We start from the raw sequence: 20,788 nt of genomic DNA, 5'->3' as shown, positions 1-20,788 counted from the left end.
AGACGCAGAAGTGGTCGAAAGAGAGAAGACGAGAGAGAGGGAGAGGGAGAAAGAGAGAGAGCGGAGAGAGTAGGCTGTAGGAAGAGGGTAACGGACCTCAAGGCGTAGGGCCATATACAAAAGGGCCTAGACTGGTTGGAGGACCAGTTCCAGGTAAGTCTGCTTAATAGGATCGTCCAGCGCCAGCCATTAAGGAGGTCCTGGGAGGTGGGAAGAGTGTCGGGGGTGGTCGACCGCACCAGGAAGGGCAGCACATAAACGTGGGAAAAAGCAAGAAGATGTAGGGGGAGGTAGGGAGCGGGGAGACGTGGGAGGAGAAAATAGCACAGGATGGGGGGACTATGGGGCCCTGAAGGAGCATGACAAAGTAGGGATAAAAGAAATGTAAAAGATTGCAAACAGCATGTTCCACTTATACCTTATGGTCGACTTCAAACAAACGTTTTGCCTTTCTCTTTGCTGATCTCGTTTTTGCTGGCCTTAGGACACTTTATCACTGCTATCAGTGCCTATGTGCATGTACTCACTCCTTAGTTCTGGTGTCCAAGCCACACTCCAAGGAAGGACAACAAGAAATGAGAGTTTGTGAGGACTACAGAGGCCTAAATGCAGTTACCAAGACTGGTTCGCATCCCATACCAAAAGCTAATGAGCACATTGATAAGTTGAGGGCTGCAGAATATATGTGCATCTTTAACCTGACTTCATATTACTGGCAGACAACCCTCACATTAGGAGCCAAGGAGAGGTCTGCTTTTTCAACCACTGAAGGCCACTTGCAATTCGCAGTGATGCTTTTATACTAAACAAATGCACCTGCCACCTTCCGGAGGTTGGTGAACAGTACTCTCAGGTTTGTAAGACTCTAGTGCAAATCTGGATAATATTGCTGTAATAAATTCCACCTGGGAAGATCACCTGGTCCTTCTCAGGGCAGTGCGTCAGGCCCTAAAACAGGGAGGGTTGATGGTCAAGGTAAGCAAATACCAGATAGGGCTAGGTTCTGTTGTGTACCTAGCCACCAAGTAGGTGGAGGTCATGGAAAGCCTCATCAGCCAAAATCATGACATGTCCCGTCTGAGAGGCTCCTAAGGCACAAAGCCAAATCAGAGTCATTCTTGGACTGACTGAGTATTATAGAGGATTTGTCAAAGGTAATTGTACCAAGTGTCACATCTTTCACAGAGCTCACCTCCAAGAAACAGCCCAGAAAAGTAATCTAGGTTGTCCTAAATGAAGCCTTCTGCTCAGCCACCTGTCCTAAAGCTCCTGATTTTAGCACTTAGCAAAGCATTTGTTGTCCAAACTGGTGCTTCAGAACATGGGATTGCGGAAGTGTTGTCACAGTTTAATGACCAGGGTCAGGATCAACCAATTGTCTTTATCAATAGGCGTCTCCTCCCCAGAGAGTAGCATTGGAATGCCATTGAGAGGGAATCCTTGCTGTGGTTTGATCCCTGAAGAAGCTGAGACCCTACTAGTTTGAAACTCACTTCATTTTATAAACCGATTACAGACCTCTCAGATGGTGATGCAGATGAGAGGAGAGAACCCCAAACTATTGATTTAGTCAATTTTCCTACAGGGTGTGTACTTTAAAGTGGAACATAGACTTGGGACTGACTGTGCCAGTGCAAATGGCTTTTCCAGGTTATTCCACTTAGGTGATGAGAACTAACAGGATAGAACGTTGCCAGTCTGTTGCCCTGTTTGTCCTGTGGCATTGCACAGTGCTGGCCACCAGACATCCTTCTGCCCTCCTTGGGAGTCATGAATAATAAGGCCTGCTACAGAGGGAGGTGTTACCTCCCCCTTGCAGGAAGCCACATTGGGTGTTGGCCCAAAAGATGAGCTTCAAAGGGGGAAGCCACCTTTGGTGGGAAAATGGCTATCACACTCATGTATGGCTGCCCCTTTGTGCGGGTAGACAGGCTGGCGGCGGGAACAGAGAGGGAAACTAGTAACCAAATAGTTTTTTCCGTGGGCATGTAGCCCACAGATAGCCACACCTCTATGGTGGGCTACCAAGCTCCAAACATCCCAGTAAGGGATCCGACATATTGAGAGTGGGCAGAATAGTGCATTCTGGTTTTGCTAGATGCTACACATAGACAGAAGTCGTCACAGGGCAGGAGGGAGGGATCGTAGTAGACCATTGCCTAGTGACTGCATCATCCCCCGGGGCACTTTCAGGTCACAAATATGACACCCCTGGCACCCTGAGCAGCAGATCACAATAGAACTGGAGAAGATACCAAAGAAGGACGGCCTGCTGACCCCTGAACCTGGTAAGAGAGGCTGCGCCAACTGCTGGACTGTACCTGCCACACTTTGGGTAGCAAAGAGAGGACTTTGCCTGTGACTCCTGGCTTGTGATAAAGTTGCCCGAGTCCCATACCAAAGGTGACTCCAAGGGTCAGTCGGATAACCCCCCTGGAACCAGCACCATGGCCAACAAAGTTGAAGGAGCCAATCATGACAAATCAGGTGCCAAATTCTTTGAATCAGCACTGAAAGCCACTGGGAATCCCAATAGACAGATCCTCTATGGCCAAAAATTGCATCTGAATCTGCTGGATCGGGGAGGTGTCACCTGACCTGAGCACAGATTGATCATCAAAGATGGACACCAGTCCTAACCAAAAGATACCATTGTGTGTGGAGATTGGTAGCTCATATGCAGCTGGCTTTCTACTGGCTCAAAGAGAACTTCAAGGGACACTGACCCCTGTGGCCAAAGTTGCCTCACCTTACTTGTGGGTCGAGAAGTAGCTGCAGGGACACCACTGTCAACCACACAGCACCCAGAGTATCTTTCAGCATCCTAAGAATCATGCATCCCCAACATCAGAACCACTCCTTTAAAGTCTATGGTGGTCTTTATATAAAGTGTGGAACTGGAGTTGAGCCTGCTTTGGTGACCAGATAATAACATAACATGACATGTGTATTTGTAAAGCGCACTTTCACCACTAAGTGTATTTTGGCGCTGAACAACAGATGTTTGTTGTTACCCAACTCAATGGTACTCATTTTATCAACCTCAGGTGGAAAAGGCTGAGTGGACCCGCTGGAATTTGAACCTGTGACCATGAGGTCAAACACAGGCCCCTGCAGTAGACGCATTAGTCCACTGAGCCACCAGACCTGGTTTTAATGGTCCAAATACCTTATTGCCCACCCCTGACCTTCTCCTTGTCAGAACTGGTCACCCCAAAAAAGTTTCCAAACTTTACGGTTACCAATGCTTGTTTGCACTTTGGACTAACAAGATGAGATTTATCTTTTTCTTACAAATCTACATCTCTGGAACACTCAGTTGGATTTTGCTCTTCTTAAGTCTAAAACTTCTTTAAAATATAATCTTTTTTTATAAATTGGAGCGGGATTCCTTTCATGTTGTGTGACTTTCTTATTTCATTGTTTGGTGCTTCTAAATGCTTTATAATCGTTACTTTGTTTAAGGCTTGCTGCGCAAAGCCACAGCTCCCCAGGGTTATCCTGAAGGTTTTGTAAATAAGCCTGACAGGACCCAAGACAGCTTTTTTAAAAGGAAGAAAACACACTTGTATTACTCTGACGCAATACATTCATTACAAAGGTTTATTGTTACTTCTTGTCACAAAATAACTTATACTTTTTTTGTAAGTTTACGTTTTTCTCTTATTCAAAAAGTTATTTTACGAGTAGTATTTTTACAGCTGCGGAGTCTCTACACTTGTGGTGGAGACTCCACACATAACAAAATAGGAAAGACCTCTCTTTTTACGTGCAAACTCTCCGTCCGAATGTGGAGACTCCGCAGTCATAAAAATACTACTCGTAAAATAAGTTTGTGAATAGAAAAAAATGCAAACTTACGCAAAAGTGCAAGTTCGCCATTGTGAACCAGGCTCTTTGCATGTGTCGGTGAAATAATGTGTCAGAGTAGTGTAGCTTAAGTCACCTTCCTCCAGAACCAATGTGCGTTCTTTCCATGCATTATCAGAGTATTGAACATCCTTTGGCATTTTGGAACACCTCCATTTAAAAGTTTTCTTTTTTAGTATACAAAGCAGGGGCCATTGGGTCAGGGTGTATGATCTGCCATGTCATTGTTCAATGAAAGAACTATTATTTTTAGATCTGTTGTAACAGGGCTATAACAAAAGTCCAGGAAGTTCTGTATACTTCCCTCCTTATTGACCTGGATTAATAGAATAAACTTAATTCATATGGGTGTGGGAACTAGAGTTTATGAGCATGCTGTAATTCTGATGACCTGGTGTCTTTCACTAGGACACTTTGTGTCATATTTACTAAGAAGTGGCAGAGCGCAACCTTAGCCACCTTGGCTTAACGCTACACTCCACCACTTTTGAAACACATGGCTGCAAAATATTTACAACAATAAGGTGCAGCCTGCCTTTCCCCCTGCACTGGCGCTAATTACAGCTGCCTAGGGCCAACGCAGGCACCCTTGCACCTTAGTGCAAGGATGCCTGCATTGTGGGAATGATTGTGTATGTTCAGGAAGGTGTCCCTTCCTGCACATAAACAATCTTAAATTGCGAATTGTAACTTCTATGCTTGCTGGTTTGTGCAACACACATAGAAGTTGCAACTCGTCATTTTTTTAAAATGATTGTTTATGTGCAGGAATGTACAGCTTCCTGCCTATAAACAATCAGGCATAGCGTTTTGCTGTGTTTATGTGTGCTGGACAATGCAGCACACATAGAAATAGTCAAAAGGAGGAGAAATAAAGCATTTCTACTCGTAGCTCCACCCTTGTAAATATGGATCACCGTAAAAATAAATGCGTATTGCAGCCGAACGCCCACCGCAACACCCACTGCCCACCCCTTGCAAGCTAAGTATAGCGTGAAAGGGTGCCTTATTTAAAAAGGGAGAGTTAAGCCCCGTTAGGTGGCATGCTGAAATAAGTGAAGTGCCTGTGGCGATTGGGCTTGTAAATAGGCCCCTGAGGTGTTGATCTATTCTATTCACTTTTATTGAAGTGGATATCAAAGTGGACTAGAGACACACTAACTAGCTAAGTAGTTTAAATCTGCTTGTGTAGGTATAGCATTTAACACTTATTTTAATAACATTTCAATTACTGAGGAGGTGTACCTGTATCACCAGCAAGATATTGCATGAATATAATATTGAATGTACCACATTTACCTAACGACTCCATCACAAGGTAAGTTTAGGTAAGTATAATAGGTGACTATAACATCTAATTGGTAGATGATGTCAAATTAAAAATATTATACTTACCATGATGTTGCAGTGGTAGTCAACAGTACTTAGAGGTCCATTAGGATGGCGGACGGACAAAGTCCGTCCGCCATCCTGTCTGAGGACGGGACCGTCCGCCACAGGGGCGGAGGTCCCATCCTTCAATTAGGATGCACCCGCCACAGTGGCGGGTGCATCCCGCATTTTTAACATTGCGGCGCCCGCTGCAGTATTAAAAATGCATGTTGTGCGTTTCAAAGCGCGGTGCCTGCCATGTTGTATTTTGAAAAGCAGGGTGGTACCATAGGTACCCCCCATGTGCACCCCCCACCCCCCCTTCACCCTGGGGGCCTGCAACTGGCCCCCAAAGCAAGGACCGTATGCCTTTTCGTGATGGCATTGCCGCCACGGAAAGGCAGAGCCCCCAGCACATCCTAATATGGCTGGCGGTGTCTGATAGACAACGCCACCATATTAGAGCTTTTCCGCCACGGTCCTCCCCGCCATTGTAATATGGCGGGGGGAAATAGGTGGCAGACGGGCAAGGATGGCGGACGGATCGCCACCGCCTGCATGGCGGTGGCGATCCGTCCGCCATCCTAATTGACCCCTATATTCAATATAATTGAAAGGTGATATAAGTGACATCAATTTATGGTCATACAATCATTGATCATTATCAATTACAGCTTTTGTACCAGAACATCTAGTGATAATTCTTTAAAACTTCATGAAGAGCCGTATAAATGATGCATGGCAGTTTGAGTATTTTCTTTGCTTTAAATTGGGAATCCATTTCAAAGAGATCTGACTGGGAGCTATATGGTTGTACTTTCTTGTTCCTGAGACCAGTCTGGCAGCCGTGTGCATTGCTACTTTGGAGTAATCCAGGTATAAATTAGAAATCCCCTGTAGCGTTGAGTTGCCATATTCTAGCCTTGACCGTACTAGGGCCTGAATGACATGAATGAAATTGGATTTAGTGACCAATTGACACCTCAGAGCACTTTCAAATGTAATTGTGCTCCTTTCATGAGATTATTGATTTGTGATTGTCAGCTTACTCGCTTGACCAGAATGAACTCTAAAGATTTTTCAGAATCAACAATATGTAGATTACTATTAACAATTTTAGACATTTTTTGTACCATTATGTTGTAATGAAGGGGGAAGAAATTAAGGGGCATATTTACAAGCCCCTATTGATTATAGCCAGGTTCTGAGCTGGGATGGTGCGGTGAGCTAAAAAACGGTGATGGATTAAAACCATGATCTCTTGACTTGGTAAGAGTATTCTGCATCATTCAGAAGCTCTGTCCATCACCACCCCCCTTTTCAAAATCGGTTTTATCCACACTATGTGTGGGAGGGTATACTCAGACGTGAGTCCCTTGCTCATTGCACCATCAGGATTCAAGCAAGCCGGGCCGAAGAAGGCTGTGATGCCAGAAACCGGTCCCCGGAAGCTTGTTTCCTTCCCAGTATAAGAATTGGCTTGGTAGTTTGGTTTGCCCTGTTCCCATCATGCACTGGGACAGGAACAGACTAATTTGCATATAGCCAGGTTCTGAGCTGGGATGGTGCGGTGAGCTAAAAAACGGTGATGGATTAAAACCATGATCTCTTGACTTGGTAAGAGTATTCTGCATCATTCAGAAGCTCTGTCCATCACCACCCCCCTTTTCAAAATCGGTTTTATCCACACTATGTGTGGGAGGGTATACTCAGACGTGAGTCCCTTGCTCATTGCACCATCAGGATTCAAGCAAGCCGGGCCGAAGAAGGCTGTGATGCCAGAAACCGGTCCCCGGAAGCTTGTTTCCTTCCCAGTATAAGAATTGGCTTGGTAGTTTGGTTTGCCCTGTTCCCATCATGCACTGGGACAGGAACAGACTAATTTGCATATAGCCAGGTTCTGAGCTGGGATGGTGCGGTGAGCTAAAAAACGGTGATGGATTAAAACCATGATCTCTTGACTTGGTAAGAGTATTCTGCATCATTCAGAAGCTCTGTCCATCACCACCCCCCTTTTCAAAATCGGTTTTATCCACACTATGTGTGGGAGGGTATACTCAGACGTGAGTCCCTTGCTCATTGCACCATCAGGATTCAAGCAAGCCGGGCCGAAGAAGGCTGTGATGCCAGAAACCGGTCCCCGGAAGCTTGTTTCCTTCCCAGTATAAGAATTGGCTTGGTAGTTTGGTTTGCCCTGTTCCCATCATGCACTGGGACAGGAACAGACTAATTTGCATATAGCCAGGTTCTGAGCTGGGATGGTGCGGTGAGCTAAAAAACGGTGATGGATTAAAACCATGATCTCTTGACTTGGTAAGAGTATTCTGCATCATTCAGAAGCTCTGTCCATCACCACCCCCCTTTTCAAAATCAAGCCCCTATTGACACCAGAGCAACACTTTTTTGACTCTCTGGTGGTGCAGCGCCATGTTCAATATTTACAAGGTGGCGCTAAGTCACCTAGCTTGGCTTAATGCCACCTTGTAAATATGCCCCTTACTGCTGCAGTCCTCTGGGGGAAAGGGGCAGGCCATGGGTGCTGCTGTGGGTGTTCCACGAAACACCCATAGCTTTTGATGCTGCCCAAATTTACAAGGCTGAGGCAGCTCTTAAAACAGCGCCATTCTAATGCCATAGATAACCAGGCATTTGAATGGCGATACGAGGAATATTCATTGATTTCTCTCCGCTTCTTTTCTCTTTCCATCTTTGTATTCTGCAGCACACATAGAAAGAACAAATCGCCATGAATGATTGTTTATGTGTATAACCTTGTACTTGAGGGGGCAGAGTTTAAAGCAGATATTAGCTTGAAGAGGGAGCAGGTGGAGGTCATACAACTAGGAATGATGGGGTCAAATGTTCTTGCTTTGTGTACCAGTCTGGCAGCTAAATGAAAGACCGCTTTGATAGGAGCCAGGAGTTATTATGAAATATTGGCCAGTAAGGCATTATCAAAGGCAATGTGTGGGATAAATCAGACAGCATGGTAAACAATGACACACAGAGACTTGACAAAGGGTGCAGGTGAAGCTGAAAGTTCAGGAGGGTCAGTAATGAAAGATCACGTCTTTTGCTGATGAGGAGCCAAGGAGAAATGTGGTTTTGTCTGGGTCAAGACGAAAGAAGTTGTCTAGCATTGGAGCCCCGACAGACAGGTACTAAGAGTATTGACTTCATGGCGGGTTGTTATTTCTGGTACAGCTGAGCATTATCAGCGTATTGTGCAGGGGACTACTAGATCTAGAGGGGTGTAGCCCGGGCTTTAAGTGGGATAACAAAACTAGAAGGTCCCTCAAAGGGGCGTGGCCAACATAATTAAGGGCATGCTTAAAACACGTGAGCTAAAAATCTGTGCTTAGCATGGTGTGCCTCTGGATTTGTATTTTGCTGTTTCTGTTATTGCTTCTAGATATATGATACAACAAGTAACATCATACCTACAACAAGTCAGGACTATTGGCTTTGTCAATGGTTGTTAGTTGCATAAAATAAATAACCAGCAACTATGGCTTGTTTATAATATTGAAAAAGCTTCCACTTAAAGCTCTGTAGGTCTGAGTTTTTGCAGTGTTAGCTGAAATGGATATTGGCTTTTGGATGTAGCGAGCTTTGGGTTGCTGTATTAAAGCATTATCAGCCAGATTCATGAAGCAAAATTGCGATCGCAATAGCTGCGAATTAGCTATTGCGATCACAATTTACAGAAAAGCAATTCATCATGTCAAAAACACAGAATTTGCGAATTCGCAAAATTAAAATTGCGAAATCGCAAAATAAATCGCAGAATCTAGGAGGAACCCCTATAGCGAATCGGAAGTAGCGAGAATCCATGGATTCTACGATTTGTTTTGTGATTTCGCTAAATATTCGCAAACGCTATTCATGAAAACTCGCAATTAACGAAAAAGCTGAAAATCGCTATTTGCGAGGCGCAATTTAAGGAGAACCAAAAGCAGGTGGTAACCATTAAGGAAAAAAAAAAAAGAAAGAAACCTAACGAACTACAGGTGCAGTCCTGAACAAACACACTTAAGGAAACACAGTAGTAGCATGAGGACTCTCACAATGCCAGGACTCTACATGGTGGTCAGGCGGCTAAGGCTCCAGGCTGCAGCACGGAACAGACGCAGGATCCAGGAACGAATATTCCGCCTGCGGGTCACCCTGCTGGGCCAAACTGCAGAGCAAATTTACTCTAAGTACCGCCTGAATGGGCCAACGATCATAAAGCTGATCCGGGACCTAGACCCCCTGAGGCAGCACCCAACAAGGAGGACCAATGCCGTGCCCACCCATGTCCAGGTCTTGTGCTGCCTGCACCTACTGGCCTCCGGAAACTTCCAGGGGATAGTCGCTGTTGCAGCGGGGATATCCCAGAGCACCATGTCCCGCTGCCTAAGGAGTTTCCTGGAGGCAATGCTGAGCCGGCTACACCACTACATCTCTTTCCTGACCACCCAACAGGACTTGAATGATACCAAGCTACATTTCTACAACGTTGCGCAATTTCCACATGTAATCGGATGCATTGACTGTACCCACATCCACAACTGCCCACCAGCACAAAGGGAATATATGTACCGCAACCACAAGTCCTACCACTCCCTCAAAATCCAGATGGTGTGCAACGCTAAGACTTACATCACGGACATAGTGGCACAATACCCGGGGAGCACACATGACTCCTTCATACCTATTTGGGGCATTTTACCTTGGTCTGCTTCCCCTGCCCAGGACGCCACACGCCATTCCGGCCAAGTTTCATCTCACAGTCCTCCCGCCGCCGCTCCAACCATCTGCGTCCGCTGTGTGGAGGACTGCATTTCCCGTGGGGCATTGTGGCAGGAGCCGCCTCCGTTATCTCCCGGCCCCGGAGGCGCTACAAATAGCGCGTTTTATCGGGGGAGCGGGTGTGCTCTTCCTACCTGTTTGGGGCATTTTGCCTTGGTCTGCTTCCCCTGCCCAGGACGCCACACGCCATTCCGGCCAAGTTTCATCTCACAGTCCTCCCACCGCCGCTCCAACAATCTGCGGCCGCTGTGTGGAGGACTGCATTTCCCATGGGACATTGCGGCAGGAGCCGCCTCCGTCATCTCCCAGCCCCGGAGGCGCTACAAATAGCGCGTTTCATCGGGGGAGCGGGGGTGCTCTTCCTACCTGTTTGGGGCATTTTACCTTGGTATTCTTCCCCTGCCCAGGACGCCACACGCCATTCCGGCCAAGTTTCATCTCGCAGTCCTCCCGCCGCCGCTCCAACCATCTGCCGCCGCTCTGTGGCGGACTGCATTTCCCGTGGGGCATTGCGGCAGGAGCCGCCTCCGTCATCTCCCGGCCCCGGAGGCAGTACAAATAGCGCGTTTCATCGGTGGAGCGGGTGTGCTCTTCCTACCTGTTTGGGGCATTTTACCTTGGTCTGCTTCCCCTGCCCAGGATGCCACACGCCATTCCGGCCAAGTTTGATCTCGCAGTCCTCCCGCCGCTGCTCCAACCATCTGCGCCCGCTGGGTGGAGGACTGCATTTTCCGTGGGGCATTGCGGCAGGAGCCGCCTCCGTCATCTCCCGGCCCCAGAGCCGCTACAAATAGCGCGTTTCATCGGGGTAGCGGGTGTGCTCTTCCTACCTGTTTGGGGCATTTTACCTTGGTCTGCTTCCCCTGCCCAGGACGCCATACGCCATTCCGGCCAAGTTTCATCTCGCAGTCCTCCCGCCGCCGCTCCAACCATCTGCGGCCGCTGTGTGGAGGACTGCATTTTCCGTGGGCATTGCGGCAGGAGCCGCCTCCGTCATCTCCCGGCCCCAGAGCCGCTACAAATAGCGCATTTCATCGGGGGAGCGGGTGTGCTCTTCCTACCTGTTTGGGGCATTTTACCTTGGTCTGCTTCCCCTGCCCAGGACGCCACACGCCATTCCGGCCAAGTTTCATCTCGCAGTCCTCCCGCCGCCACTCCAACCATCTGCGGCCGCTGTGTGGAGGACTGCATTTCCCGTGGGGCATTGTGGCAGGAGCCGCCTCTGTCATCTCCCGGCCCCGGAGGCACTACAAATAGCGCGTTTCATCGGGGGAGCGGGTGTGCTCTTCCTACCTGTTTGGGGCATTTTACCTTGGTCTGCTTCCCCTGCCTAGGACGCCACACGCCATTCAGGCCAAGTTTCATCTTGCAGTCCTCCCGCCGCCACTCCAACCATCTGCGGCCGCTGTGTGGAGGACTGCATTTCCCGTGGGGCATTGCGGCAGGAGCCGTCTCCGTCATCTCCCGGCCCCGGAGGCGCTACAAATAGCACGTTTCATCGGGGGAGCGGTTGTGCTCTTGCTACCTGTTTGAGGCATTTTACCTTGGTCTGCTTCCTCTGCCCAGGACGCCACACGCCATTCCGGCCAAGTTTCATCTCGCAGTCCTCCCACCGCCGCTCCAACCATCTGCGGCCGCTGTGTGGAGGACTGCATTTCCCGTGGGGCATTGCGGCAGGAGCCGCCTCAGTCATCTCCCGGCCCCAGAGGCGCTACAAATAGCACGTTTCATCTACCTCACGGGACGCCGGGTGAAGCCCGGGCAAAGGGCGGGCCCTCTGTGGCCCTCAGAGGCCTGAAGAGACTGGTCTGGGCAAGGGACCCTGGTAAAATATATCTAACTAGTGTCATATTGTCTGAACAATTTCCCCCCAAAAATAGTTTATCTCTTTTTTCAACTGCTTTTTTTTTTATTTGCTGAGTAGGCTTTAGCAGGGACCGTGTCAGATATTGCTATTTCTATCACGTTTTATTGTTGTATGAATCGCCTATTTAATTCTGCTCATTAGTTATGGGGAAGAGGAAACACCTGAGCCCTAAATGTGTAAAAGGCCAAGAGGTTAATACCCACCCTACCACCTCCCAGCAGTCCCTTCTCTCGTACTTGACAGGGGCGGTTGGGGTAATCGACAAACAAATCCTTTCTGTTGAAGAATCTATAGATGGCACAACTACTAGATTGAGCCAAAACTCATCTTCACCTCCAACTGACAAGAATGACACTAACTCAGGACCTGGACTCGGGGCTGAATGATATTGAATGACTTTCTGATTCAGTCCCTAGTTTGGATGTACTTACTGCCAATACGCCAATTAAGATCATGGAATTGCCTATAGTCCATGCCACCCATGTAGGCACACCCAACTTAGCCGTCGGTACTTCTGTTTCAGGCCCGACCCAAGATGGCCGCCATAATTGCGACGGCCAAATTAAAATAGTCTGTAACCCTTTGCCACCTGTAGAATACACCCCAATAGATATGTTGTTACCCCAAGAAACACTAATTTCATCATCCCTATCTTTAGAGTTTTCCATTTTATTCTGGAATGTAGCGGGGTTACGCACCAAAATCAACCAGCAATCGTGGCTAGAAACAATTAATGCACATCACATAGTTTGCCTGCAGGAAACCTGGTTGATTACACCTATCCACCTACTGGCATACAAAACTTTTTTTGCCCCTGCAAGTCCTAGCACGTCTGATAGATCTAAGGGTGGCTTAGCAGTGTACGTATCAAACACCTTACCCAGTACGGACTTACTTGAACTAAAGGTTGTGGAGAACTATCAAATTCTAAAAGTAACAGTGAATAAACATATGATGTTCTTTCTGGTAAACTTTTATAATAATCTTCCTTTATTTGATTGTGTCAAAATTTTAAATGAAATATCTCATTTTTTAATGGAACAGCGGAATCAACGTCCTTCCTCTCCCCTGTATGTGATATGGGGTGGGGATTTTAACATTTCACTGTGTAACAACTATAAAAATGGTCTTTGTGGTCTCTCTGATGAAAATGGGTCTTCGCTGTCCCATTTCACACACACACGAACAGCGGTAACTGTTTGAATGATTGTCTCTTCTCTCTAGAGATGGATTTTGTAAATGAGCTGACTGACCCCGCTGTTGATTTTTTGCCAACATTTCACGATAGGGGCCTGTCAAGTGTTATTGATTATAATTTGTCCTCTCAGAATATGAAGGGCCATTTGGTAAATTTCAAAACAGGTTCTGATTCCAGCAGCGACCACTTTCCCAACAGCGTGACAGTGCTAGCTAAGACTGTTCCGCCCAAACCAAACTTACCAAGCCTACTAACTCAACAATCCCTGAGTGTGGATAAGCTAAATGGCTTTTCTGTTAAATGGGCTAAAACCGATCCGGTAGCACTTACCGGTAAAGTAATAAAGAGAGCACTCCCATGGGTGAACAAATGTCTAGCAATAGAGTCTGCCCCACAGTTGATTTTAACTAGCTTTAATGAAATTATCAGAATTATTAGAGAAGAGCTGTTCCGTAAACAAAAGTGCAAAAAATCTCCTAAAAAGGGCTGGTTTAATTTGCAATGTCGTAAAGCCCTTTCTAATCTAAAGGCGGCCCTCCGAAACCCTGTCAGAGACAAACTAGAGGTTAACAAACTTAGAAAGGACTACAATTCAGCACAAACAAAATGTAGACAGGAAATAAAGAAAAACCTGTGGGCCCAACTGCATGAGAGCCGCTTAATAAAGGATAGTTCCTTGTTTTGGCGTGTAGTAAAATCTCCCTTCCTGGTAGATGCACCATCTACCCAACATCTAGATGTTGCAATAACTGCCGAGGAATGGGTAACCCATTTCTCTAAGATATTTGGTGGAACCCCCGCCGAGTCCAGTAACGAGGGCCAGGTGGCGGGCGGTTCGCCAGGGGATCAGATCTACCCAATCCAGCTTTCTTTCACTCACGATGATGTCATTATAGCCCTGTCCGCTTCTAAATCTGAGAAGGCCCCTGGCCCGGACGGGGTACCACTGGATATTTTTAATCACAATCAGGAATTATGGTCTCCTCTTATTACCCGAGTCCTAGCAGCAGTTACATCTACTGGTCTAATTGATTCCTGGTCCACCTCTATTTTGCTCCCTATCTTTAAGAAGGGCGACCGAAATGACCCTGCCTGCTACAGGCCCATTTCCCTCCTGGATTCCCTAGGCAAAGTTGCAGGCCGGTGGATACTGGAGCGCCTCCAAGATTGGGCGACCACAAATAACATCATGACCGACCTGCAATATGGGTTCCAGGAGGGACTGGGAACTGTTGAGCAGGCACTAAACCTTTCCCTCTTAATTGGCAAATATGCTGGAGCTAAGAACGGGAATTTGTACCTAGTGTACGTAGACCTCAGCGCAGCTTTCGACTTCGTTTCGCATGCAAGATTGTGGACAATTCTTAGTGAATAGGGGGTTGATCCCCCTCTTGTTGTTTTCCTTCGTGAACTCTACTCTGGCGCGACAGCCCCTGTCAGATACGGGGTGAACGGCGAACTCTCCCCCCCATTTCCCATCAACAAGGGAGTCAGACAGGGGTGTGTCCTGGCTCCCATCCTATTTAATCTATATACAAATGGCCTAGAATTGGCCATGCTGGAAGGGAGCCAGGACCTTCCATCCATTAAACATCGCCCTATTCCTGCACTATTATACGTGGACGACTCAGTGATTTTAGCTAGAACCCCAATTCAATTGCAGAACCAGCTCAACAAATACTGCAAATTCATGGCATCCTTGGGTCTAAAAGTGAACATTAGAAAAACCTACATCATGCATATTGGTAATGGGTTAAAGAAACCAAAATCAATTTACATTGATAAAATTAAGTTGGAATGTACCAACGTGTATCTCTATCTGGGCATCCTGGTGGATGATAAACTGTGTTGGAAACAGGCCATGAGCAGCAAGAAATTTATTTTCCAAAGAGTCACGTCGGCGCTAATTTCCTTTTCGAGGAAACTGGGAAAGTCAGTCCCAGCAGAATTATTAAAAATCTACTATGCAAAGTGCCATATCGTAGCAGTCTATGGTACAGGGGTCTGGGGCTATGCCGACATAGACACATTACAATTGGTCAAGAATGGATTTGTAAGATACCTATTGGCAGTACCCCAAAGTGCAAAAACGTGCGGTTGCCACATTGAGTTGGGTATGGACTATTTAATTGATAACATCAGATCCCAACCCATCCTTCTGTGGCACCGAATTTGGACGAAGACGCAGTGCCACTTGACCCGCTCACTTATAATGGACTGTCTGGGCCTGGTAAACTGGTCAAAAATCCCCTGGCTTACATACATGAGAAATTTTTTCAAAGACTTGGACCTTATTTCCTATTTTGTAGAGCCTTCTGCCCTGATGAACATTACAAGGAAAGATCTAAAAAAGCTTTGTTTAACTCATTTAAGGGCACTGCGCCTATCCCAAGAATTGCACAAACCCTCGAATGTCCAGATTTTAACAGTACAAAATGCACCTGGTATCCAACCCTATTTAGCCTTTCACCTAAGTTCGTATGAAAAATATCTTTTGACAAGGTTCCGATTTAACTCCTTTTTTCGCATAGTCTCATTCCCAAGACAGCAGGACTGGTCATCCATTATCATGAAGTGTCCCTGTGACGGTATATCTGCCCAGTCGAAGCTTCATGTAATGCTGTTCTGCAAATACTATGAGTTCCCCCGCAAGCGCTGGATTATTCCAATGCTGCGTAAAATGGGACTGAGATCTTGCCGCCCTGCTTACTTGGCGATGCAATATTTGGAATCTGAATACATTGCAAAGTGTGTAGCTAGCTTTTTAAAATCTTGTATCAAGTATCGCTGTAATCTCTGATTAATGCAGTCTAAACTTCTCTAATATTTTTGTAGCGTGTCAATGAATTTTACTCTGTAAGAATATTTCAAGTACACGTGCCCCCAAATAGTACACTGTGATCATGTAGCTGCGCAGAACATGCACTCACCCTATGCTCCTTTCATTTAGGTGACAGCGCTTACGGTCTCCGTGAGTACCTCCTCACCCCATACCTCAACCCTGCAACACCACAGCAACGGCGTACAATGCTGCACACATACGCACAAGAAATTGCATTGAGAGAACATTTGGCCTTTTGAAGAGCAGATTCCGCATACTTCACAAGACTGGTGGGGCCATCAAATACGAGCCTGAGATCTGCTGCCGCATCGTGGCCGTGTGTGCAATACTCCACAACATTGCTACCAAGCGCAGAATACCTGTCGAGATCTCTGGCAGTGAGTCGGAAGGGGACAACCGCCCACCTGCATATGTGCATCATGCACGCGGGGAGAATCCTGCAGAAGGATACAGGCGCCGCAACCACATCACTATTAACTGTTTCTAGTGCACACATTTCCCTCACACAACACTGCACTCATGCATGACAAATGTAATAATGACATGAGTCGGATTTACGTTAAACCAAAAATTCTTATTGTTCATTCACAATAATGTGGCTTTTTTCTGTCCATGAGTGCACATGGGAACAGTATTGCGTCATACGTCCCCATGCTGGGGTAGAGGGCTTGCTTGCAGATTCTGCATGGCCCTGCAGGCAGAGTGAAAATTGTCAATGGCGCCTCCGTCCAGGCGCACCCAGTCACCTCTCTCTGTCCTCATTTGCAATGTTGGCCCGTGATGCTGCAGTGGGCCTGCTGCTGCGGCGGCGTTCAGTCATGGGCGGCAAGGACATGCTGCTGTGGCTTGACGTGCCCTCGCTGACATCATCACCACTCCCTGGTTCACCATGGGCAGTTGGCTGCATACTGAGCACAGCTGCTGTCACCTGATCAAGTGCCCTTGCAAAGTCCTGGCAACACTGGACCATTTGGACCTGCATTGCAAGGGACCGGCGGGAAAGCTGAGATGTTGCATTGCCAATAATATGATTTGACCTGGTGTAGGCTGACAGGTGGGTCAGCAGCTGGCGGTGGCGGCGGCGGGTGATGTCCTGCTGGGAGACCAGGATCTGGTTGTTCTCTCGCACAGCTGCGGTCAGCTGTCCAACATGCTGCGCGGTATTAGTGAGCTGCAGATGTATGGCAGCCAGGTGACGCGCCTGCGTCAGGTGTACCGCAAGCATGCGGCATTCAATTGACAGGCCAGGATCTCGTGCATGGACAGCCCTGCCCGCGCATGTTGAGGTGTCACGCAGCTGGCGAGACAGTCTGCTGGACTGCGACCTGAATGCGGCTGTGCACCTCGTCTGTCTCCTGGCAGCTGATGGTGTGGCCTGTACCACTGCCGTGGGTGTCGGTGGGGGTGGTTGCTGGGCACCTGTGGCTGCAAGGGTGGCCCTGCCCACATGGGGGGGTGGTGGTGGTACTGCTGCAGGTGGCTGAGATGGTCCTGGTTCAGGTTGGCCCTCACCCTCGGTGTCCTCCGGGTACTCATCTATATGTAGGGCCTCGCTGTCGGTGCTGGGCTGTTCTGCTGCACCTGTGATGTAAATGGGTGCATGATTAATGATATGTAGCTTGCACATGAGATGTTGCTACATGCATGCAGGCCTGCTTTCCCTGACTGGCTTTTGGAATTACTTTGAATTGACAGGTCTGCCTGTGTTGGGCTATCTGGGAATGTTTATTACACTACAACTCCCACAATTCAGTAGGGCATTTCAGGTGTGCATGGCCTGCGTTACTGGGGTTGTCAAATTGCTAGATCAGGGGTCATGGGCATTGTTAGGGGACGGGCTCGCAGTCGCATGGCACTTACCTTGGGATTGTTGAGTGGGTCGGGACGAGTCAAGCTGGGTGACCAACACGCAGGCTTCAGGAGTCAGGCTGTACTCCATGAGGTCCTCCAGTGGGGTGTTGGGTGTGGCAGTGGGGTCTCCTCCACCGGTGGCAAGTCGCTCCTCCAGCCTCTCCGCAATCCGCTCTTTGGCACGCCCTCTGAGGTCGTACCACCTCTTTATGTGGAGTAGTGTGGCTCACTGGTTAGAGGCGGCAGACCCGAGAGCAGAAGTCGGCCCGGGACCAGGGTTCGATTCCCGACGCGGCAGGGTCGTGGACCTTGGTCAGCGGACTCGATAATTCTCGCTTCAGTGCTTACTCTAATCAGGGGTCCCACTCGGCAACTCTGGGCATTAGCTTGCCTAATCTCCACAACGGCCCCCACCAATTCCGGGGATGCCTGGCTCAACCTTGGGGACTCCCAGCAGGGACCATCCCACAGGGAAAGCCAGGACGGGTACCCCAGAGTTATACAGCGCCGGGACGCCCCGTTGCTGGGGCAGCTGTGTGCTTTACAAGTATACTACATTTACATTTACATTTATCAAATTGTCTATTGACCGCTGGGTCACCCTGACACTATTTACCTTGGCGCGGAGGCGCAGCCAGATGCGGCGCTTGTCAGCCTCTGGCACCCTCCTGGAGTCCTTGCCAAACAGGCGTGCATGGTCCTTACAGACTCCCTCAATTAGGAACTCAAGTTCTTGCTCCGAGAACTTAATCTTCCTCTTCCTCTCATGGCCACTGCTCCCTGCTGCTTCCTGTGACATTTTGTAGGTTGTGGATGTCCTGCTGTGGTGCTGCAAGTTCACTGTTGTGGAACTCTTCACAGTCCTGCTTCCACTTTCGGGCTCTGTGGTCTGAATGAGGGAGGGAACAACCTACTTCCTGGTTGTGATGTCATCATTGGGCTCGAAATGCGACTACCCGTTTTTGCGATCTTGCAGTTAGCGAGATCGCAAATTGCGATTTCGGTAATTGCAAAATCGCAATTCCAACCAAGAAATCGGCCGATTCTGCGATTATAATGCGATTGGGGCAAAATCACAATCGGTAATTGCGGCCGATTGCGATTCGCATTTTTTTCGCAAATTTCTTCATGAATGCCATTCTGCGAATTCTAAATTGAGATTCGGTAAATTTCGCAATTTGGAATTCGCAGAATGTTGCATTGATGAATCTGGCTGTAAATTCCTACATGAGGGGACTTGCATTTTCTCAATACTTCCTCCATTTTCCTTAAAATCTTTTCGCTTCACAGAGTTGATCAGAAAACAAGGGGTTGCCAAGGTTTAGGAACCATGTTCATGAGACAAAAGAGGAGAAATTCATTTATTATCAGAAATATGTTGTCAGAATATAGCTTGATTGCCTAATTGATGTCATTAATTAGGGCTCGTTGTTTCTAAGATGTTTGGGATTTTTTTTAGCATTTATGGCTAGTCTTTTTTAAGCATGAGAACTTGTTTGATGAGAGAGGGGAGCTGAGAAAGATGTTAAAGAGGAAAGTGGTCAGCACAATCAACATGAATGGGTGGTGAACAGGTCACTAGGTAGGAGTCATTAAAAATCAAGTCCAGAGTTTTTACTTTATTGCGAGTTGCAACAAATTGTGCCATTTTAGATTGTGGGTTTGAATCAGACGTTCAACCAATGCAACGTATATAATTTTTTTAATGCAGATAGCGCGGACTCAACCCGAAGGAATTGGAGCGCTTTACATGAGCACCGGTTACGTTACATATTCATGAACGGGGAGATTAAGTGATTTGCCCAGAATCACAGGATGTGGACGCGACCTCGAGGCTCAAACCCAGGTTTCCAGCACCAAAGTTGGTAATCAGCCGACGGATCACACCCTCTCCACTATATGCAGTTTGGGTTGCCCCTTTCAATATTGAAATCTCCTAGTAACATATGTTGAGATGGGAACATGATGCTCTCAGGGAGCTAATATATGAATTTTGAGATGTTTTTAGGAGGGTGATAGATTGAATGTAAAATCATGGATTCTGAGGCAGAGGCAGCCTCTAATGATAAATTAAAACATTCAAATGAGTTGTGACATGTAGGTTGTAGGGAAAAGTGGTTTACTGTTTTCTTTGCATTACCCATGATATCAGAACCTCTTTTGCCTTATGTATCTGTTCTGACGACAGTAAAGTTTGCAAATATTAGTACATCAAATATGCGAGGTGAGTGATCTTTAAGCCAAGATTTGGCAATGATAACAAGTCTAGATTGTATTTGGTTATAAGTGTTTAGAGTTTGTTGCAATGGGCATTTGCTGACCTGGCTTTGAAGAGACAGCATGAAATCTTATATTATTGTTGAGAGTAAGTTCCATTGATTGCAGGCACATTTTTGTAGACCTGGAGAATTAGAAGCAGATAAGTTGAGGTAAATGAATTTAGAATGAAGATTCGGTAATGAAGAATGGAAAAGTGGATGAGTAAGGGACTTCTTGGAAGTGAACGAGAAAATACAATATGGTATTTGAAAGGACATAGTGCAGAAATATAATGGGTGTTTGCTTTACCTGAACATGTGTGCTTCGCACTGATGAAACGTTGAAATTCCTGAATGATGGAGGGACACTAGATGACAGCAGCAGATGCAGGATCAGGCAGGAGTCAAGCAGAGAATGGTGTTGGTGCCATACTACATTTTCCATGCCCTTGTCTGCCATACTTTGCACGGTGGATGTGTGTAGGGAAAATCAGAGACCTCCAATGAAGTGTCATAACCTCTATTAAGACCCAGAGACTCTGTAGAGGAAAGTTCATCAAATGAGGGAAGTTTCGGAGACAAAGGCAGCTAAGGCTCTACCAATTGTTAACCCATAATCCCACACCTTTAAATAGGAAAGAAGATCCATTGATTTGATGGTACTGGTGGACTGCCCCTCTGTGGCATCACTCCCAATATGTCAATGAAAAATACAAAATAGTGATGGATGGAATGCT

This window comes from Lissotriton helveticus, chromosome 7 (genome assembly GCF_964261635.1).
Source record: "Lissotriton helveticus chromosome 7, aLisHel1.1, whole genome shotgun sequence".
Lineage (NCBI taxonomy): Eukaryota > Metazoa > Chordata > Amphibia > Caudata > Salamandridae > Lissotriton > Lissotriton helveticus.
Note: the sequence above shows the minus strand (reverse complement) of the source record.